The sequence below is a fragment of the Culex pipiens genome, chromosome 2 (genome assembly GCF_016801865.2).
Source record: "Culex pipiens pallens isolate TS chromosome 2, TS_CPP_V2, whole genome shotgun sequence".
NCBI lineage: Eukaryota > Metazoa > Arthropoda > Insecta > Diptera > Culicidae > Culex > Culex pipiens.
This window is the reverse complement of record NC_068938.1, coordinates 196298401-196322521: the sequence shown is the minus strand read 5'-3', so window position 1 is coordinate 196322521 and position 24121 is coordinate 196298401. Positions and strand designations below refer to the sequence as shown.

The 24121-nt window shown below is 33.9% G+C and overlaps 1 protein-coding gene across 1 annotated transcript in view; it reads right to left on the bottom strand.

Annotated features, from left to right (window-relative positions):
* The window catches only part of LOC120415833 (potassium voltage-gated channel subfamily KQT member 1-like), a 454129-nt gene extending 430286 nt beyond the window's left edge, over window positions 1-23843 (bottom strand). The window contains exon 1 of the mRNA XM_052709146.1: window positions 23757-23843. The gene's annotated coding sequence lies outside the window, so the exon portion shown is untranslated. The remainder of the gene's footprint in view (window positions 1-23756) is intronic.
* Window positions 23844-24121: the final 278 nt, after the last annotated feature.

Genomic DNA, 24121 nt, shown 5'->3' with positions numbered 1-24121 from the left:
TTGCATTACAGCGAATGAAAATATTACTAAATAAGGTATGTTTCTAAAAAAAACTAAAAATCTGAAAATTTCTTTAAATGGTTAATGTCAAGCTTATGAATTGAAAACTAATAAAAATTATTCAATTTGTATTTATGAATGAAGTATTTATTAAAGCTACTATTTAAAAAAAAATGAATTGCTAAATTTCAAGGATTCACGCTGTCCACGAAATTGTCAAAAATCACTAACCCTATATTAGTAATTAAACCAGGGTATTCACTCGCTTAATTCTACAATAGTTCATAAGATTATTTTTATTCCTATTTTAGTTTGATAAATTATTTTGAGAAAAATCGTTACATTTTCACACAAACATAAAATTTCACGGGATTTCGCGGAAAAAGTCAAATTTCGCGGATTTCAAGTTGTCCACGAAATCGTAAAATTTCACTAACCCTAGTTATTTAGGATGCCAAACTTTTAACGCGTTTAACATAAACATATTTTTTTCAAAATTAAAATTCAACCAAATGCGTTTGAAAACTAGTCAAATTTTCACCTTTCTGAAAATTGCATAAAATCAATCACAGCTGGAAAACTCGCCTTACCATATCTAATTTATATGCCTTGGTGAGACACATTCTGCTGACATTTAGGTTGCACATCACCGGCCGGCCCCCACTGTGGTGAAGGACAATCGTGTTGTTGCTGTTTTTTCCCTCTAGTCGTAGTCATAGTTGGTTTAGGATTCGACACAAAATGCGACTCAGTCACGGATAATTGAAAGCTCGTGGAGAGCCCAGTCTCGAGAGAATAATTGGAGGGAAAAAGTTGACATGCTTTTGAGGGTCGTTACGAGAGCTAATCATAAAAACGAAACTATTGGCACTACGCCCCCCGGGGCATGGCCTTCCTCTAACGTGGGATTTCTGCTCCAGCGCCTCTGACGAGACAGGAGAAACCGGGACCGACGTTTTACTTCACCATCCGATAGAAGCTCAGTGGATAAGGCGGGAATCGAACCCGCGTCTCATAGCATCATCGGGATCGGCAGCCGAAGCCGCTACCCCTGCGCCACGAGACCCACCATAAAGCGCGAGAGCTAATCATAAAGCTTATTATTTTGCTTACATTGAGGGATTAGAGTGGTTGGTATCTGTTTTTAAGTTAATGAGAACAGTCACCTGAGGTGAATCATGAATAGTTTATGTAACAGATTTTGATTAATTATTTTGGATATGGGTAGGCTTAGTGATTATTCCCGCTTGAAAATTGCAAATTCCACGAGGACCTCAATTTCAAAACACCAAATTTCACGCAAATTTCGCGGAACGTGAAAAATGTTAAAATAACTCTGAAAATCTTATGTTTAAATCACAGAAACTACTTGTTATTCTTCATTATATATTATTCTTAACTGAACTTAAAAAGTTCACTTAATTTCAACGTGACAAAAAAAAACAAAATTCTCCCAATTTTCAAAAAAAAATCCACCTGGTTTATGGATAAGCTCTTCATATTTTTTGAAACAAAATGTAGGGTATGCGTTTTCTCATTAACTGAACTGCTTTTCTTTTAAATTATTTGAATAATAAGATAAAAAGTTTTCGCTGATTTGCATTTTATTAAATTTAATATCAAAACAAGATTAAACAATCTTGTTCAGCCAAAATGAGTAAAATTATTTGAATTTTCTGCGACAGTAGGCCCATTAAAAATATTTTTTTAAGTTTTCATCTCACTTATCAAAAACTAAATTTCAAATCAATTGGCAAAAATAATATGATTTGTAACGAAATCGAAATTTCTAATTCAAAATGAGAACAGAAAACAAAAAAAAGAGCATTTTTTATCTTTCACGGGAATCATCCATCCAAATAATCAAATATTGTTAAAATTAAACAGGACTCCAAAAAAACTGAAATGGTTTAAAAGACAATTTGCAAAATAAAAATACTCTTCATTTTATTTTACATAAAACAAAGCAGGATTATTTGAATTTCTATTGAAACAACACCTTTCAAATAAAATAACAGCAATTTGTGTATTGCAACGAATGAAAATATTACTAAATTTAGTCAGCTTCTAAAAAACTGAAAAAATGCAATTCTTCAAATGGTTCATATCAAGCTTTTCAATTGAAAAATAATAAAATTTACTTAAATAGTCTTTATGAATCCAATATTTATTATTCTGTTATTTAAAAAATATTTGAGAAAATTGATAAATATCACGAAGTATACTGCCGCTCTAATCTAGTCCGTCCAATATGTAAAAACAGCACGCCGAGAAAAAAGCAAAACAAATATGTTCCGCCCATAAGGCTACGTGTTAGAATTTCAGAAAAAAGTGAAATTTGCTACGAAATTTTCTGGAATAAACTAATAAATTTTATTAGTTTTCTTGATAGTTCACATGATTTTGAACCAAACTGCATCATTAACTCAATATTGACGAAATTACATATGGGACGGACTTGATTTGAGCGGCAGTATAAGCCGTACACGAAATCGTCAAAAAACACTAACCCTACACAGTAAAAAGTAATGTAAATTTGGAAGTTGTGATTTTGGATGGTTGAATATTACCTCTTTTATGATGTGATTTAACCTCAATTTAGACTGAAAAAGTTACATTACACCAGAAAAGAGGTAAAATTACACACTTCCAGAGGTTAAATTACACCTTTTTTCTGACATAAAAGATGTACCCCTTCCCAGATGTTATATTACCATGGTTTTTTTTAATGTGTATATTAGTAATTAAGCCGCTTAGGATTATTTTCATTCCTATTTGAGTTTGATAAATTATTTTAAGAAATATCGTTACAGTTTCACACAAACATACAATTTCACGGGATTTCGCAGAAAAAGCAAAATTTCACGGATTTCACGCTGTCCGCGAAATCGTGAAATTTCACTAACCCTAAATATGGGTAACTCACACGAAATCGGGAAAAGTTGCCCCGACCCCTCTTCGATTTGCGTGAAACTTTGTCCTAAGGGGTAACTTTTGTCCCTGATCACGAATCCGAGGTCCGTTTTTTGATATCTCGTGACGGAGGGGCGGTACGACCCCTTCCATTTTTGAACATGCGAAAAAAGAGGTGTTTTTCAATAATTTGCAGCCTGAAACGGTGATGAGATAGAAATTTGGCATCAAAGGGACTTTTATGTAAAATTAGACGCCCGATTTGATGGCGTACTCAGAATTCCGAAAAAACGTATTTTTCATCGAAAAAAACAATAAAAAAGTTTTAAAAATTCTCCCATTTTCCGTTACTCGACTGTAAAAAATTTTGGAACATGTCATTTTATGGGAAATTTAATGTACTTTTCGAATCTACATTGTCCCAGAAGGGTCATTTTTTCATTTAGAACAAAATTTTTCATTTTAAAATTTCGTGTTTTTTCTAACTTTGCAGGGTTATTTTTTAGAGTGTAACAATGTTCTACAAAGTTGTAGAGCAGACAATTACAAAAATTTTGATATATAGACATAAGGGGTTTGCTTATAAACATCACAAGTTATCGCGATTTTACGAAAAAAAGTTTTGAAAAAGTTACTTTTTGCGTTTCTCTTTGTTTCGTCGTCCGTGTCTGTCGCGGGTGACCATGAACGGCCATGATCGATGACGACCAACTTTTTTAAAACTTTTTTTCGTAAAATCGTGATAACTTGTGATGTTTATAAGCAAACCCCTTATGTATATATATCAAAATTTTTGTAATTGTCTGCTCTACAACTTTGTAGAACATTGTTACACTCTAAAAAATAACCCTGCAAAGTTAGAAAAAACACGAAATTTTAAAATGAAAAATTTTGTTCTAAATGAAAAAATGACCCTTCTGGGACAATGTAGATTCGAAAAGTACATTAAATTTCCCATAAAATGACATGTTCCAAAATTTTTTACAGTCGAGTAACGGAAAATGGGAGAATTTTTAAAACTTTTTTATTGTTTTTTTCGATGAAAAATACGTTTTTTCGGAATTCTGAGTACGCCATCAAATCGGGCGTCTAATTTTACATAAAAGTCCCTTTGACACCAAATTTCTATCTCATCACCGTTTCAGGCTGCAAATTATTGAAAAACACCTCTTTTTTCGCATGTTCAAAAATGGAAGGGGTCGTACCGCCCCTCCGTCACGAGATATCAAAAAACGGACCTCGGATTCGTGATCAGGGACAAAAGTTACCCCTTAGGACAAAGTTTCACGCAAATCGAAGAGGGGTCGGGGCAACTGCTGTGTGAGTTGGCGGAGAATTACCCATGTTTCATCGAAAAAACTCAAGAAAAGTTTTAAAAACTCTGCCATTTTCTGTTACTCGGCTGTATAAAATTTTGGAACATGTCATTTTAAGGGAAATTTAATGTACTTTTCAAATCTACATTGATTCAGAAGGGTTATTTATTTTAACTTTGCAGGGTTATTTTTGAGAGTGTAATAATGTTCTACAAAGTGGTAGAGCAGACAATTAGAAAACAATTGTTATATAAACATAAGGGGTTTCCTTAAAAACATCGCAAGTTATTTTGATTTTACAAAAAAATATTTTGAAAAAGTTGCTTTTTGCGTTTCTCTTTGTTTCGTCGTCCGTGTCTGTCGACCATGAACGGCCATGATCAACGACGACCAACTTTTTCAAAACTTTTTTTTTCGTAAAATCTCTATAACTCGTGATGTTTACCAGCAAACCCCTTATGTCTATATATCAAAATTTTTTTAATTGTCTGCTCTACAACTTTGTAGAACATTATTACACTCTAAAAAATATCCCTGCAAAGTTAGAAAAAACACGAAATTTTAAAATGAAAATTTTTGATCTAAATGAAAAAGTGACCCTCCTGGGTCAATGTAGATTCGAAAAGTAAATTAAATTTCCTATAAAATGAAATGTTCCAAAAAAAATTTCAGTCCTGTAACGGAAAATGGGAGATTTTTCAAATTTCTATCTTTTAACCGTTTCCGGCCACAAATTATTGAAAAACACCTCTTTTTTCACATGTTCAAAAAAGAAAGGGGTCGTACCGCCCCTCCGTCACGTGATATCAAAAAACGGACCTCGGATTCGTGATCAGGGACAAAAGTTACCCCTTAGGTCAAAGTTTCACGCAAATCGAAGAGGGGTCGGAGCAACTGCTGTGTGAGTTGGCGGAGAATTACCCACTTTCTTTGAAGATTGTTCTCTATCTGTTTCAAAAACGTGCTATGCAATTGTTCGTGGTTCCAGAATTCATGAACGCTTGTTCACGATTTTGGGAACTGATTTTTTTCAGTGTAGACCTTCCACTTTTTCAAAAACCGTCCATCGCCAAGCGAAACTTATTTGGGAACATCGAGGATCTCCTCCCTTATCTCCTGAAAAACGTTAAGTATCAACACTACTTTTCATCTTCCATATCCCCTATTCTTATCCCCAATTGTACCGCGGACATTGACGAAATCTTATATCATAAAACCCCTTTTTTATTTATGAAAATTTGAAAACTTAGGTATTTTTTTTTTCAATTTGCTTAAATTTTCACGACATGCCAATTAAAAGAAAGAGGTAATCTTCTAGCAAACGTCGATTTCCAACAACCGGCTCCGGTAGTAATATCTACACGGACGAAGCCTGATCAAAGAAACTCGTTCGATTCAGCTTCAATTTCCGTTCGTGCCTGGGCAGGACACCGAATCTTACGAAAATTTTAATTGCAATTTTGTCGAAACTTTATAATTGAACATCCCACCTCGAGAGCAACAAAGATTGCGTTTCTTTGGTTTTTGAGGAGGTGGGAGGGGGGAGATTTGAAAATTAACCAAAATTGCCTGTGCTGCTGTCCAAATGAGTAAACTTTTCCAAATTGGTTCGCCGGCCACAAAATATGCTCGCCACATTGTCGGGGTCACACAGATGTCATTGTTTCACACAGTTGTTGACAGTTTATGTTGCGTGTTTTTGATGCTAAATATACGTAGCACAAACAACAGCAAAGAAAAAACCGGACCAAAGGTGTCACTAATGCAAACGCTAATGTGGACCATCTGTTGGCTTCTTGTTTTGTAGTACTCGTGAAATTGAAACGCTGCGAAAAACAGTTTTTCCTTCTGGGTGAGTAAATTGGCGCTGTGCTTAATTTGCGCGGCAAGAATTTTCCACGCTGACGCGCGCGTACTTGCTGACCAGCACCCCAGCAGTTGGAAATGATGTGCCACGTGGTTGCTGTTTTATGACGCCACGGCCCCGATGACGATGGTTATGGTTGGAGGGTAATACTGGTTGGGGGTCGTGGTGGTGAGAGGGACGATTTCAGTAAATTTTCAAGCTCATAAAGTGTGGTTTGACGAGGCTGGTTTTTGGTGGAATTTTTCGCTGTAAAATTAACTTGTTACAGTACCTTTGGGATGGTTGATTTGGTTTAGAGGTGCATGAAAGGTTGTGAAATTAGCCGTGGATGTCGTGTAATGTTTTCATGGTTCAAATAATGGGTGTACCCCATTTGGCATAATGGACATTTGGCATAACGGGTTTTCAAGAAGGACGTTTGGCATAATGGACGTTTGGCATAATTGATCCAAGACATCAGGGACGTTTGGCATAATGGACATTTGGCATAATGGACGTTTGGCATAACTTGTTCAAAAACCATCAAGGACGTTTGGCATAATGGACATTTGGCATAATGGACGTTTGGCATAACTCGTTCAAAAACCATCAAGGACGTTTGGCATAATTATTGCTATCTTTTTTTGTTTTATTAAATTAGTATTTATTTTCTGTAAAGTATAATAATTTATAGCTTTTTTCCTATTTTCTACACAGATAATTTTACTTTAAAAGATGATTTTTTTTAAAGATATCATGTATCTATTTTCTTTCAATAGATGTAATTTTTCCCCTTTTTGGAATATTTGTTTATAAAGCTTTAAAATGCATTTTTTCAAAAAATTTGTTTAAAATATTTTTTTAGAAAGATTCTAAATAATATTAAAAATTTTCTCCTTTTGAATAAGTTTGCAGCTATTTTTTTGTATGATATTTTTCCTTCTTTTATTTTAAATTCAACTATCAATGAGATGGCAGTTTTGCCAGTCTTTAAATATTTTGCAATCAAGATTTTATACTATTTTCCCTTTTCCCTCCTTTTTAGAATTCAACCTGAAGAATGTATGAATATTTTGCTCTGCTTTAAAGAAATTCAATTAAGATTTTCAAAGCAATTTTCTCTTCTTTTATTTTAAAACTAAAAGAAGGCAAAATCTCTCAAAAAATCTGCAGTTTGTTTTTTTTTCAATATTTTGCAATTATTTTTTTTATGCAATTTTCCCTTCTTAAATAATCAACCTAAATAAGGGAAGTACATTTTTTCTTACTTTAAATATCTGACAAATAAGTAGTTATGAAATTTTCCCTTCTTTTATTTTAAATTCAACTTTTAGAAGGGAAAATCTCTAAACAAAACTTTTTGAATATTTGACAATTGAGTTTGTTTATGAAATGTTCCCTTCTTTTATATAAAATTCAACTTATAGAAGAAAAAGTTTCTTTACAGATTTACAATTTGCTACTCTTTAAACGTTTGATAATCGCTTTATCTTTATGTTTTCACCTACCTCTATTCAAAATATCAATTTAATTGAACAATTATTCCTTCTTTAAGATTAGTTTTAAATATATACAAGAAGGGAAAATTGCATAAACAACTTTATTGCAAAAAAAATAAAGCAACAGAGAAAAAATGTGCAAAAATGATAGAAATGTTAAAGAGAACATCTATAAGAGAATTTCTCTTCTTAAAGTTGAATATAAAAAAGATGGGAAAATTGCATAAAAAAACTTAATTGAAAATATTTAAAGAATAGCAAAATCGACATCCCTTCACCCAAAATACAGGGTCAAGAGTATTGTTCCATCAACATTTATAGGAGTTCAATGCTAAACTCGATAGAATAATGGTTCCAACTCATACCTGCAAAACAATCAATTTCATTAATTAATTAAAACAGTAAATCTTCAACAAGAGTCATACATCGACATCTCACTACTCTTGTGTCACCAAGCTGTTGTGGCCAAGGCAGTTTAGTCATTGAGTTATTATATTAAAGGTCCCTGGTTCAATTCCCGTAGACAACACTTCTGGAGTTTTTTTTTTTGATAAGGTCCAATAAACCAAATTTCTAGTTTTGCTTTTTCGGTGTTTTTGAAACCGCCTTGAGTCAGGGTTATTTAAAAACACTCAAAAAGCAAAAACTGAAAATTTGGTTTATTGGACCTTTTTTTAAAAAAAGCTCCAGACTTTTTGTTTTGAAGGATGAACTTTTTCTTAGAATGGACTCGAGGGCATAATTCTCTCAGTCATCTAGAACTGTGTTCTCTGTGTCTGTAAATTTTACCGCTACTCTCGTGTCGGACGAGTGCTGCCCAGTTCTGGGTGTTCTTTAGGTTGAATTCGAAAAAAGAAGGGACAAATGTGAATTTATCTACAGATTTTTCCTTCTTCTAGTTAAATTATGATCAAAAGAAGGGAAAATTGCATTATAACAGCTCAATTGTCGAAGATTTGAAGAGGTTTTTTCATCTTTTAGTTGAATTTCATAAAAAAGAAGGGAAAATTTTATTTTAAAAATATTATTGCTAATTATACTGAAAGGGGAAAAATGTAAAGCTAACAAGAGATATTTCCTTCAACTAAATTTTCAATAAAATATCGCGATTTCATGAAAAAATTTATTGTGAATAATAATCAAAAAGGGAAAAAAATACTATTTGGGAAATAATATAGAGATACCAAATTTTCGAAAAAAAATAATAATCTCTTAAAGATATAAAAAAGGTAAATAAACAATACATTTTCATTCGTGAAAATAAGAAATACTCATAAAAAAAAATCAAAAAAAAATCTAGAAATAACTATGCCCAACGTCCATTATGTCAAACGTCCTAGATGATTTTTAAACGAGTTATGCCAAACGTCCATTATGCCAAATGTCCATTATGCCAAACGTCCTCGATGGTTTTTGAACAAGTTATGCCAAACTTCCATTATGCCAAATGTCCATTATGCCAAATGGGGTACACCCCCTTTGGGATGGTTGATTTGGTTTAGAGGTGCATGAAAGGTTGTGAAATTAGCCGTGGATGTCGTGTAATGTTTTCATGGTTCAAATAATAACATGCCATAAAGCTGCGTATTTTATTAGGCTTCATCCATAAAGTACGTCACACTAAAATCAGCCAAAATTTACCCCCCCTCCCCCCCTTTGTCACGCTTTCTCTACACTTATAAAACGCAAAGTCACACTTTCTCAGATCCCCCCTCCCCCTAGAATGTGACATATTTTATGGATGACGCCTTACCAAGTTTTTTGTTCTTTTCTATCATTCATTTATTTGGTCAATCAACTGTTTGGCTTCTTTTGAAAAAATCCTTAATTTTTCGCATTTCAGTAAAATGGCACATTAAAAGAACAAGATTTGTTCTTTTAATGTGCCATTTTACTGAAATGCGAAAAATTAAGGATTTTTTCAAAAGAAGCCAAACAGTTGATTGACCAAATAAATGAATGATAGAAAAGAACAAAAAACTTGGTAAGGCGTCATCCATAAAATATGTCACATTTGATACATTTTCCTACGTTAGAACTGTCATACCGCAACACGAAACGAAAACAGGGGGTCCAAAATATGTAAATTTTTGTAGTTTTCATTATCAAAAGATCATATCTCAGAATCCTGGTAATTAATTCCAACCCATTTTTAGTGTTTCATTTTGCATGAAATGAAATTGTGAAATTGGACAAATTTAATCTTAACACACCAGTAGATTTGAAATTAAAATTTTAGAATTATCAGTACAGAAATGTCTGACAAATTTAGAACTTATTATTGAAAATATTGTTGTTCTTTCAAGAAAGGTTAATAGAGGGTAACGAGCGGAAAATTCCTGGACAAATTTCCTGGAAAATTGGTTATTTTTGAGCCTCTTAATTCCTGGGAAATTTGAACGAAACTCCCGAATTTGGATACTTTTAAATGCTGGAGCAATAAATTAAAAATTCAATCAGTGACCAATAAGATCCAAATTTTACACACAAAATGGCCATTTTGATTCCAAATTCACAAAGTGTAAGATTAATATTATTTAAATTTTCAATGAGTGTTTTATCAGAATTAAACAGTTCTGCTCCAGTATGCTACATTTTCAATTCAGCGATTTGTAGATTCTTTCAACTGATGTCAATTCATTAGCCTTTGCAGGGAATCATATTTCAAACTTTTAATTATAAAAGCTGAGTGCTTTTTAACCTTCCTACGGTATTGAGGTCCTTTTCGACCATTTTGAAAATTAGATTTGCCATAACTTTTGCTATAGAGCAATTCCAGCTCAAATCAGGAATTTTTCTGATACTTTTGTACCCGACCCTCTCCGATTTCAATGAAACTTTGTAGACATGTTATCCTAGGCCTATATAAGCCATTTTTGTGCATATGGAGCAAATAATACTCAAGAATAACATTTGAGAAGGGCGTAAGGTATTTAAATATTTTGGTATTCTGTAATTTAAAAATTACTGTATCTCGAGGCCGTTGCGTCGTATCAAAAAGTGGTCAAAGACAAACTTGTAGGAAATTGGACGGGCTTTCTGAAAAAAAATACACTGACACAAAAATACACGCCACATCTATGAGATTTTTTGATTTTCAAGTCTAAAACTTAAATTTGAAGGTGATGTCACGATTTTTTCCGTTTAAAATTTTTGAGGAAATAGCCTAAAATGTAACTAAAAGACTGACGAAAAATGCAGGATGGTATGTCTCTCCTAAAAAAATACAAAAATCATTTACTAAAACAGTTTTTTTTAAAAGTGGTCTAAGCGTCAACATTTTTAAAAACCGGTAGTGAGAATCGATTCTCCAGACAATTTTACAAAAAAGTCTCCGTATTGACCATTGTCCTATGTCCAATCCTTGGGAAGATACAGCAGCTTAAAAAATAAAAATGTTGAAAAAACGGGATTTTTGGTGGTTTTTGACAATTTCTATATGACAGACTTGGTTTTTCAGTCTCGTAAATATTTTTAACGGAAACCTCGTCCAATTTCCCATAAGTTTGCCTTTGACAGCATTTCAATTGGATGTAAGGGCTTACAGATATAAGCTTAATTACATTGCTTATAACTGAAAATAGAATATTTTTTTCAGTGTGGTAGAAACCAGGATAGTAAATTTGATTACGTAAATATAAAAACGATATAAATCAAAAAGCTGTCAAAGGCAAACTTATGGGAAATTTTACGAGCTTTCCGGTAAAAATATTTACGAGACTGAAAAACCAAGTCTGTCATATAGAAAATGCCAAAAACCACCAAAAATCCAGTTTTTTCAACATTTTGCCTTCCTCACTGAGGTAAGGCTATAATCCTGCTCTAAAAATGAACTTTTTATTAAAAGCTCGAAGACCCACCTTCATGTATACAAATCGACTCAGAATCGAAAACTGAACAAATGGCTGTGTGTGTGTGTGTATGTGTGTGTGTGTGTGTGTATGTGTGTGTGTGTGTATGTATGTATGTGTTCAAAAATCTTGCCAAGTTTTCTCAGCAATGGCTGAACCGATTTTGATCGAACCAGTTGCAATCGACTTGGTTAAGGGTCCCATACATCGCTATTGAATTGTTTGAAGTTTCGATAAGTAGTTCAAAAGTTATGTATAAAAATGTGTTTTCACATATATCCGGATCTCAATTATATGCATGTAAACGATGTCCGGATCCATCATCCAACCCATCGTTGGTTAGGTAATCAAAAGACCTTTCCAACGAGTCCACAACATTGAAGATCTGGCAACCCTGTCTCGAGTTATGACCACTTAAGTGATATTTATGTACTTTTTTGAAGCCGGATCTCACTTAAATGTATGTAAACGACGTCCGGAACGATCATCCGACCCCTTGTTGGATAGGTAATCAAGAGTCCACAACATCGAGGATCTGGCAACCCTGTCTCGAGTTATGACCACTTAAGTGATATTTATGTACTTTTTTGAAGCCGGATCTCACTTAAATGCATGTAAACGATGTCCGGATCCATCATCCGACCCATCATTGGTTAGGTAATCGAGAGACCTTTCCAACAAGTCTACATAATTGAAGATCTGGCAACCCTGTCTCGAGTTATGACCACTTAAGTGATATTTATGTACTTTTTTGAAGCCGGATCTCACTTAAATGCATGTAAACGATGTCCGGATCCATCATCCGACCCATCATTGGTTAGGTAATCGAGAGACCTTTCCAACAAGTCTACATAATTGAAGATCTGGCAACCCTGTCTCGAGTTATTACCACTTAAGTGATATTTATGTACTTTTTTGAAGCCGGATCTCACTTAAATGCATGTAAACGATGTCCGGATCCATCATCCGACCCATCATTGGTTAGGTAATCGAGAGACCTTTCTAACGAGTCTACATAATTGAAGATCTGGCAACCCTGTCTCGAGTTATTACCACTTAAGTGATATTTATGTACTTTTTTGAAGCCGGATCTCACTTAAATGCATGTAAACGATGTCCGGATCCATCATCCGACCCATCATTGGTTAGGTAATCAAGAGACCTTTTCAACGAGTCCACATAATTGAAGATCTGGCAACCCTGTCTCGATTTATAACCACTTAAGTGATATTTATGTACTTTTTTGAAACCGGATCTCACTTAAATGTATGTAAACGATGTCCGGATCCATCATCCGACCCATCGTTGGTTAAGTAATCAAGAGACCTTTCCAACGAGTCTACATAATTGAAGATCTGGCAACCCTGTCTCGAGTTATGACCACTTAAGTGATATTTATGTACTTTTTTGAAGCCGGATCTCACTTAAATGCATGTAAACGATGTCCGGATCCATCATCCGACCCATCATTGGTTAGGTAATCGAGAGACCTTTCCAACAAGTCTACATAATTGAAGATCTGGCAACCCTGTCTCGAGTTATGACCACTTAAGTGATATTTATGTACTTTTTTGAAGCCGGATCTCACTTAAATGCATGTAAACGATGTCCGGATCCATCATTCGACCCATCATTGGTTAGGTAATCGAGAGACCTTTCCAACAAGTCTACATAATTGAAGATCTGGCAACCCTGTCTCGAGTTATTACCACTTAAGTGATATTTATGTACTTTTTTGAAGCCGGATCTCACTTAAATGCATGTAAACGATGTCCGGATCCATCATCCGACCCATCATTGGTTAGGTAATCAAGAGACCTTTTCAACGAGTCCACATAATTGAAGATCTGGCAACCCTGTCTCGAGTTATAACCACTTAAGTGATATTTATGTACTTTTTTGAAACCGGATCTCACTTAAATGTATGTAAACGATGTCCGGATCCATCATCCGACCCATCGTTGGTTAAGTAATCAAGAGACCTTTCCAACGAGTCTACATAATTGAAGATCTGGCAACCCTGTCTCGAGTTATGACCACTTAAGTGATATTAATGTACTTTTTTGAAGCCGGATCTCACTTAAATGCATGTAAACGATGTCCGGAACCATTATCCGACACATTGTTGGTTAGGTAATCAAGAGACTTTTCCAACGAGTCCACATAATTGAAGATCTGGCAACCCTGTCTCGAGTTATGACAACTTAAGTTATATCTGTGTACTTATTTTTCTGGGCCTAAAAAAAATAGCTGAAATATGTGTCCAAACCACTCATATTACCCATTGTTGGTAAAAAGTGAGGAAGGCATCAACCACATAGGTGGATTAAGTTAGTTTTTATTTTTAAAACCGCTGTATCTTCCCAAGGATATGACATAGGACAATGGTCAATATGCAGACTTTTATGTAAAATTATCTGGGGAATCGATTTCAACACCGGTTTTTAAAAATTTTGACGTTTAGACCACTTTTCAAAAAACAGTTTTAGTAAATGATTTTTGTATTTTTTAGGAGAGACATACCATATTGCATTTTTCATCAGTCTTTTGGTAACATCTTAGGGTATTTCCTCAAAAATTTTGAGCGAAAAAAAATCGTGACATCATCTTAAAATTTAACTTTTAAACTTAAAAATTGAAAAATGACATAAAAGTGGCGTGTATTTTTGTTTCAGTGTATTTTTATCAGAAAGCCCGTCCAATTTCCTACAAGTTAGTCTTTGACCACTTTTTGATACGATGCAACGGCTTCGAGATACAGTAATTTTTAAATTGCAAAATACAAAAATATTTAAATACCTTACGCCCTTCTCAAATGTTATTGTCGAGTACTATTGGCTCCATATACACAAAAATGACTTATATAGGCCTAGGATAACATGTCTACAAAGTTTCATTGAAATCGGAGAGGGTCGGGTACAAAAGTACCAGAAAAAATCCTGATTTGAGCTGGAATTGCTCTATATACATGTTAGAGCTTTGAAATTTTCTGACATTAAATTCATAGTATAAATTCACACAACCTCGGACGACCCCTAGGAGAGCGTCCATAACAAAAGTTACTTTTCGACCCCAAACTTTAAAAAATCATCAAAAATCCAGTTTTTGACCGATTCCGGTTCTTTTGATCACAAATGATCACAAAGCTTAGAACGTCCCCTTTCCGAAATCGACCTGGAAAACCGGGTTTGGGTACTGTGGCCACCGGGAATCGGCTACAACCGTAAAAAGACCTTTTTGAGACTCCAACTTTGAACAGGTATTTAACTGTACTTTGACCACAAATATTAGTATCAGGGCCAAGTGACCTACCGGTAACCGGTTCCAGATTGGCCAGGATGGCTCAGCGAACAACTGCATTACAAAAGATGGACATATCTTTAAATTTCATGAAGTTTGATATGCAACATTATGGGTTTTCAACAAAAAAAATCAAGAGTTGGCTGTTTATCGGATACCCGGGAACCGGTTCCAGGTGGCCACTAACACTCCAAAGTGGTCCTGACAATTGTTTTTTTTGTGTTTTAAGTAAGTTTTATGAATCAATTTCAAGTATCATGAGAGTATTGATATCACATATACGTGAAAAACAGTAAAACATGTAAAACAAGAACCAGAATTGGTAAAAAACTGGATTTTTTACAATTTTTTAAAGTTTGGGGTCGAAAAGGACCCCAATTAGAGGGTGACGAGCGAGAATTCCCGGGAAAAATTTCCCAGGAAATCGACCATTTTTGGACCTCTCGATTCCCGGGAAATTTGGTCGAGACTCCCGGGAAATTTTAAGCTTATGAATATCGAAGCAAAATTATATAAACTAATCAGCTAATCAACCAATTCGAAATTGTTTTTGTCATTGGATGTTAAATTTAATATTCGGTGTTCAAGTTTGAATAACCCAATGCATCTCTAATCTTTTTATTCAGAAAGCTTAAATTTTAACTTAAGCATACTAAGCAATTATTGTTTCTAATTATTATTTCAAAGAGGAAAATCCTTTTCAAGATAAGTATAATTTACATATCCTCTCTCGAGCATAGCAATCCTCTTAATCTAGTTTTTTTTCTTTTTCGATGTTAATAAGTTGTTTTGTGTTTCGCATCAACCTCATTTTTAATCAAAAAAACTCTGGCAATCTTTATAAAGTTAAGATCCACCACATTTGAACATTCGAATTTTCCAAAAAACTATTTCGTCAATTAATATTTACAGTTGACTAAAAAGGAAAAAAAAAACAATTTCAAATTGTTGTTTTGAGTCATTATTTATCATATTGCAAAAATCCCGATACTGGGAAATTATATATAAGCTTTTTTTTTACATCACAAAAATCTATAAACAAGTTTGTGCAACTTTTGAAAAATCACTTAGTACGAATTAAGATTCGTAAACATTTTAAACTACAATTATGAGTCCAAAAAAAGAAGCGATCTTGTATTTGCAGATTCAGAAAAAAATTAAAGGTAGACAGTTCCCGAAAATAACGAGGTTAGTAATTAACGTTTTATTGAATAAGTATAAATTAATTGTATCTAAATTCATTGAAAAGAAACACATTAATAACTTTTCTTTATAAATGATTGGCACTATTGGCATAGTTAAAAAAAACTCCCGGGTCCCGGGAATTCCCGGGAAATTGCAAAATTCAACTCTCGATTCCCGGGAAATTGAAAATCTCGAGAATCGTCACCCTCTAACCCCAATTCCTTTAAAGTAACTTTTGTTATGGACGCTCCCCTAGGGGTCGTTCGAGGTTTATTTGTTTTGTAAAATGTGTATTTATACTATAAACCTAATGTCAGAAAATTTCAAGTCTTTAGCATGCATAGGGGAAAGTGGGGCAAGTGTAACAAGCTAAGGAAATTGATAGAACAAGTTTTCAAAAAATCCTGTTTTTTAATGCAAAAAAATGATTTTAATTTTTTTTATTTTCCGTATGTTCTACTCAACTAGTGGGGCAAGACGAACAACCCGTTGGGGCAAGAGGAACAATGCATGAAAAAACATGTTAATTTGCTGACAATTGAACTGTTATCACTTAGATACATCAGATTAGGATGTATTTGAAACGTGTCTTTCATTTTTAGATTAAAGAATATTATTTTACTAAAAATTTGATCGTTTTTACGAAAAAGTTTATTATTTAGATGAAAAAAAGGAAATTTTCATAATATCGCTATACTTTGTATGGACATTTTTTTAAACAATTGTTTATCAGTTATTAAGTACGTTTATGTATTTATTTCCCAATAAAATATGTTTTTGCAGCAATTCGTATTTTTTTCCATACTAAAAATCCATATGGTACACTTGCCCCACCTGAACAAAAAAAAAACGAAGTTGACTTTATAGCTGTCGGCCACCATTGCTAGTACCAACCACTAGTGTCTTCCTTTTATCTACAAGGACTTCGCCGCCCTGGGCTCCTAAGTGTATGAAAGTATGGCACGGAGCGACGGCGCCGAATACCCATATTTACACAAAGAATTTTAGAGCGCCCGCCGCGGGATTCGAACCGGCGACCTCTGGATTGTGAGTCCAGTGCGCGGTCCGATTGATCCACACGGGCGGGACATGAACAATTTTTTTTAAAAGCTCTCAACAAATATAACCAAAAGTAAAATCATACTTTATAATAGGTGCAAGTCATTGGTAGGGACACTACTGATCTAGGAAAAAATGCATTTTGATAAAATGAGCCTTAAAACGAACCCAAAGTCTTATTTTGTACATTCCAAATATTATAAAAAAAAGGTTTGTAAAAAAAAACTTCATTAAATCTTATGCTCCGTGGCGTTTACGTCGTTTTGGCGGTTATGTGGTAGTAGAATCAGCTAATTGCATTGCTAGCAACATTTCCTCATACTGGAAATAATCAAAATTGTAAAAATTACGGCCGTACGAGCGATTGTTCCTCTTGCCCCATATGGTCGTCTTGCCCCACCTTCCCCTATAGCAAAAGTTATGGCAATTTCAATTTTCAAAAGGGTCGAAAAGGACCTCAATACCGTAGGTAGGTTAAAGTCTATTTGAGAGCATTGTGAAATTGATTGGATTATGAATCAATAAACTCTGCCACAGACTCTTTCAACTCGAGAAGTGTTCAAGCGAGATTAAATCAATTTTTCAGAAGGTAGAGCTTTGTAAATATTGGATTATGCCACACAAATGAATTTCCAATCATCGCCCACCGGTGATATTATTCAATCGTAGCTTCATCCTAATTTATGAGCATATCATTATCCACGTGATCCACTCACAGGAGCCAAACAAATCACCCAAACTGTGCCAACACTTCACGAGAATCCCAAATAACCCCAGAGATAAGAAGGGGAAGAAGAAGCAAAAGTGGTTTCATTAAGAGCAATTCCTTGTCCATCGTTTCATCGCTATAAGCGGTGAGGCTTTTCCTCACATTTCCCACAGACGTGTTGGCGTCCAATTTGGGGATTTTCCCGATTTTTCTTCCCCACTCCCACTCATACTATTAGTCTTCCCCGTATAACATATGAGCATGTTGATCGTGGTCTAGCCTTTCCCACAAGTGGGAAAAAGGATAAATCTTGTAGGATTTTTTTGCCCCTTGAGAGCTTCTCAGGACGCGCGTTGAAATCAAATTAATAAATTATCCGACAATCTCAATTATCGCATCAGTCGGCAGGGGATCGGTCGGGATTCTTAAGTTGTGAGTTTTTTTTTATATTAAATTGAACTTTTTGTACCATCTTTTTCAAGTTGGAAAGAAATCCTCGGTTATTTTTTATCCTGTTTACAATTTATTTAATATTTCGTCAATTTAGCCCTTTGATGACCTCCCTAATCAATCAAGAAATATCAATTAACTTATTCCTTACCTCAAAACTTTCCCCAAATTTGTAACGCAACACTGCCTTTCCATTCCATTCATTGCCCTCCGTCAACGTCGTCGTCATTCCAATCAAGCTTGAGCTCCAGATATCAGGAAAAATTACCACCTCCTTCTTTATGCACCAATAAATCAAGTCAAAACACTCCATCCCTCCCCACCCCCTTAAACCCATCATGAACAAGAGAGGGTTGGGAGGTGGCACACGTCACCGATTTTCGTAACGTCGTGCTTTCTATGCCCTGGAAGCGAAAACTTCAACGTTCTCCGCCACACATACACACTCACACACATACACCGTCATAGTCATGGAAAATCGAAAACCTGTTCGCACATAAACAACTCCGTCCCGTCCCGCCTTCATCGAAAACGCATCGTTTTTTGGCCTAAAATAGTGACTCTGTTTGCTGTTCGTTCGGGAAGAATGATGCTGTAATTGCATGCAATGTTGCATGCAGGATTTCTCTGGTTGTACGCAGGATTTGTCTACTACTTTAATTTTCTAAGAGATTCAAGGGAAAAGATTTGAAAAAGGCTTCAAAAAGTGGATTAAATCTGCAGTGAAATGCTTCCAATCTGTAACTCACTGCCACACACTACAAATCGATATCACCAGAGGCAAGCACCTGACCTAGCATGGAACTAACAGCCTAGTTGTAGGGCAAAAATCGTTGTCGTCATCGAAGTCGAAGTCATTTCCGAGGCCGCCAGAGGAAACAAAAAGGAACGCAACCAAACCCGCTCTTATCAGATTGAACAAGGTTGACTTTACTACCTTCAACCAGGCTTCGAGTTTCAAGCTGAACAACAGACGACCGGATGTTCTGGTTTCGATTTCTCCCTCGCAACGCTCTGGAAACTGGAACTTCCAATCAGCTTTTTCCGATTGCTTGCTGCTGCTCGCTGACCTGAAGTTTATCAAGCGGGAGTTCAGGGGTGTAGTAAACTTTCCAGAAACAAAACATAACCTCAAACATTTCCTCCTAATTTTATATAGCCGATAAATTAAGCTACCATGCTCATTTTGTTCTCTCTTCAATAAGTTAGCCAAACGAACGACCAATTGACACGTGTCACGCGAAATTCGAGAAGCGAACAAAACACGTCACGTGGACCATGGAATGTCACTGTCTGCAAAGCGATATTTGTGCTGGCCATGCAATCGGAACATTTCGTTAGCACTCGAATCGTTTCCTTTGTAATTCATCCCTGAAATTAATAATAAAAACGGAGCATCTTGATCGTTGCTTCCATTCCAGAAGCAGCGTTGCGCCCGACTTTGTCGTAACGTCGTAAGAAAATTGGGATGAAGTTCACCTAAAAGGATTTTTGGGGACTTTTTTACAGTTCAGACAGAAGACAACGTGAAGTTAACGTGATGGTATCATCTAAATGTTCTATTTTCTAAGGAAAAGACACAACTTTTAAATTAGAATGATATTTTCATCCGAAGGAACAGAAAATTTCGCTATTGTTCACAAATCTTGTTTTAACACTAAAATTTGCACCAATGTGGATAAACCACTCTTTTCATTTTTTTATTAAAATTTTTTGAGACCGAGATAACTTGCGGGTATGATATACATCCAATTTTTTTTATTGCCTGCTCTACTCTGAAGATCATCAATAGACTCTGAAAAATAGAAAAAGATCCCATAAAATTAAATGTCCCACATTTTTTAAAGTTGATCAATTCTCTATGAAAATTGGTCGATTTCTACCATTTTTTTTTTTTTTTGTAATTTTTTATGTGGCTCAAACTTTGTGGCGACCTTTCCTATTAACAAAAAATCTTATTTGTGCCATTGGTTCACCCATGCAAGTCTCCATACAATTTTGCAGCTGTTCATCTAACAATGGTAAGTAAATATTCGAAAAAAAATAACTTTAGAAGGAATTTTCTGATCGACGGTGTCATTGACGAAATCAACATTTTTTCACAAAAGTACCGTCATCAGGGGAGACATTTGGTCAGGGGGTGAAATTGGGTCATACAAAAATGCAGAAATGTCTCCCCCAGACCCAATGTTACTCCCGATAACGGTTTCCAAAATCCATATTTTTTCATTTTTTTTTTTTGTAATTTTGTTTTCCGAGTTTTTAAAATAGTGTCCAATGTCCATTTCTAAAAATATTTTCTTCGAAAAGTTCATTAAATTTCCAATAAAATTTCCAGGAGCAAATAAGAGAAAAATACAATTTTGTAATGTAAATATTTCAGAAACTAATGGTCTAATTTTCAATGTTGAAAAATGAAACATCATGATCCTTTAGACATTATTTTGAATATTTTAGAATCATAACAACAAAACAATCAATTTTAAGTTCTCGAAGCATTTCATGCAGATTTTTCTATTTTTCATGTTACGAAAAAATCTCAAACCTATCAAAGTCACTCCGTTTTATGGTACTCGAAAAATGAATAAATGACTTATTTTTTAAATCACTTTTTAGTCACGTAAAATAGATTTCCAAAACACACTTTTTTATGTTTGCTTAATTTTTTCTTTTAAGCAATTCTCTGAGATTTCGGTCATTCAATTTTTTCTGTATTTTTTAATCCGGCTGAAACTTTTTTGGTGCTTTCGGTATGCCTTTTGCATCATAAGTTTGTCCATATAATTTTCCATACAAATTTGGCAGCTGTCCATACAAAAATGACATGTGAAAATTCAAAAATCTGTATCTTTTGAGGAATTTTTTGATCGATTTTGTGTCTTTGGCAAAGTTGTAGGTATGGATATGGACTACACTGAAAAAAATGATACACGGTAAAAAAAATGGTGATTGTGCAACTTGATTTGCAAAAAAACACTATTTTTATTTTTTTTATTTTTTGATATGTTTTAGAAGACATCAAATGCCAACTTTTCAGAAATTTGCAGAATGGGCAAAAAATCTTTGACCGAGTTATGATTTTTTGAATCAATGCAATTTTTTTCAAAAAATCGAAATATTGGTCGCAATTTTTTTTCAATTTCATTTTTCGTTTTAAAATCGAATTTGCAATCAAAAAGTACTTTAGTGAATTTGATAAAGTGCTCCGATTTCAAGTTATATCCATTTTTATGTATTTTTTTTTTTTTCAAAATAGTCGCAGTTATTGATATTTTAAAAATAGTGCCCATGTTTGCCCACTTTTGAAAAAAATATTTTTATAAAGCTAAGAAATTTCTCTATATTTTGCTTTTTCGGACTTTGTTAATACGACCCTTAGGTGCTGAGATATTGCCACTCAATGGTTTAAAAACAAGAAAATTGATGTTTTCTAAGTCTCACTCAAACAACCCACCATTTTCTAATGTCCATATCTCAGCAACTAATGGTCCGATTTACAATGTTAAAACTTGAAACATTCGTGAAATTTTCCGATCTTTTCGAAAATATATTTTCAAAAATTTTAAATCAGGACTTACATATCAAAAGGGCGTAATACTAATGATGCAAAATGGCTTTTTTGGGCATACCGAAACCACCAAAAAAATTTCAGCCGGATTAAAAAATACAAAAATTAAAATTTAAGAAAAAAGACCGATTCCGTAGAGAACTGCTCTTTTTTAATGCATATTTGGGTTTACTTTTATGGAAATTCTAGAAAAAGCAAAATCTCTTTAACATAGTTATATTTTTTGGAAGGTAGGCTATTTTTGAAAATAAAAAAAAGTAAGACTAATTGTTGCCTCATTTTAAATGCAAAATCATCTTGAAGGTGCTTTTTCAATTTTTTCTTCCCTTGTCAAATTTATTGTCAAAATATCCAATTACATCAAAATGAACAAATCATAGTTGAAAGGAATTCCCGAACTCTATTAGGTTATGAGAAATATGAAATTATTTTCTAATAAAATTGAATTGAATTGAAATTTAAATGTATAATCCAATTTCCAGTTTAAAAGTACATTGATAACTGTAATTTAATACTTTGAAGTGAAATATTGATGCACAAATATTTTCGAAGAGCTAAACAATTTCTCAACATTTTGTTTTTTTTTTTTTTTTTGTTGACACAGCTTTTGGTTGCTGTGATTTGGCCATGCCAAAAATAAAAAAAAACAGGGAAAATTAGATTTTCTCAGTGTGATTTAATTTCTGCTCTCTTGGACAAAAACATTTTGAAAATATTGAAATCAATACTAACATTTCAATTGGGCAAAATATTCAATATTACGACTTTTTGAATTGTAATTTTTGATTCCAAAATTCCGCAAATGTTTTATTTTAAAAGATTTTTCTAAAATGGTTGAAGCTAGAATACGGTGCCTTATACAAATTTCTTTTTTTTCCCCCTTTTTCATTATCCAAATTTTCTTTTTTATAAGATTTTTTTACAAAATTTTACAAATGATAAATTTTTAATGTTTATAATGGGACCATTATTTCTCAATTTTTTTTAAAGAGTTTTCTAAATCGTCTAAAATTTGAATACGGTGTTCCAATCCACATTTTCTTTTTCCGTTTATTTTTATCCAAATTTCCTTTCTTTAATTAAAAAAATGTGTTTTTTTAATTATAGCTTTGTTAAAGATTTTTTACCCTCTCAGGATTTTTTTGGAAAGATGACATATCTGGAGCAACACAAGAAAAGGGCGGATGAGCATTTTGGCAGCTGGAATTATATTGAAAAATCCGATACAACAGGTACCTTTTTCACAATAGTCGAAGTGGTAAACAATAGCTGGCCTTCCCACCTACCTTCTAACGCTACAGGTTTTATGAAATAGTTACCTGTTGTCCCAGAATTTTTGAAATAGTTCTAGCTGTCAAAATGCTTATGCGCCCTTTTCAAATGTTGCTCCAGATGTTGTTCTCATACCAAAAAATAATAAAAATAAAGCACTTTTTTTAGATTTAAATTTTTAGTTATGATCATATTTTTTTCCGTGTATCAATTTATACATTATAAATTGAAACTAAAAAAATAAACAAAATAAAATAAATGTTCCATTTAAATTTAAATATTAGTTATAACAAAATTGAAAAGAGCAAAATTTTAATCAACTTTGAAAACAGTATTTTCAATTCCAAACATAAAATTCAAGTTTTTATTTTTTTATGATTTCTAAAGACTTTTCAGGATAAAGATTTAAAGCTTAAGAAGAGACTTAAATTTCACTTTTGAGAATGTTTGAATGGAAACAGAACCACCTGATGTTATCGTTAACCGTAGAAAAACTTTTTTTGTATTGTTTTTCATGCATAGTATAGTTCAGAAAACCATACAGATATAAACGAAAGGTTTTATTAAATAAATGTAATCAATAGAGATAATTTGTTTTTGATATTCTGCAATCCTGTAGTTTCAAACAAGTACAAATCCTTTCCTAGTAAGTAAACATTTCCACCCACAACATCGCCGAACATCTTCTCATTCCATCAGCGAAAAAACACGGTAAGAACACAAGAAACAGTTAGGGAAACAAGAGAGACCTCCAACTAATTAAAACTATCGTATTTCGTGCGGCTTACCTTTATGCGCCTCTCTGCCATGCATCCAATCTCGTTGTCCAGGTGGCAAAGCTATTTTCTACGATGGAAATTCACCCCTCTTGTTTGTTGTTTACCGAAAGCCCGATCAACCACTTATTTTGTAGTATTTCCACCTTTTTTACACCTCTTTTTTTGTTTTCTTCCTCGAACTGGGAGGCTTATCCTTAGTTTTTTCGATTTGTTTCAACTTGTTTTTCACCTTTCAGAGAGCGCTTCTTCCTTCCAGGCACGTCTGGCTGCCAATATGTCTTGTATTTTTATTGGAAAGTGTGCTGCTCCGGGAACTTTGAGGGTTTTAAAAGGGAAAACGGAATAACCTTGAGGGACTTTTTTTCGCTTGGATC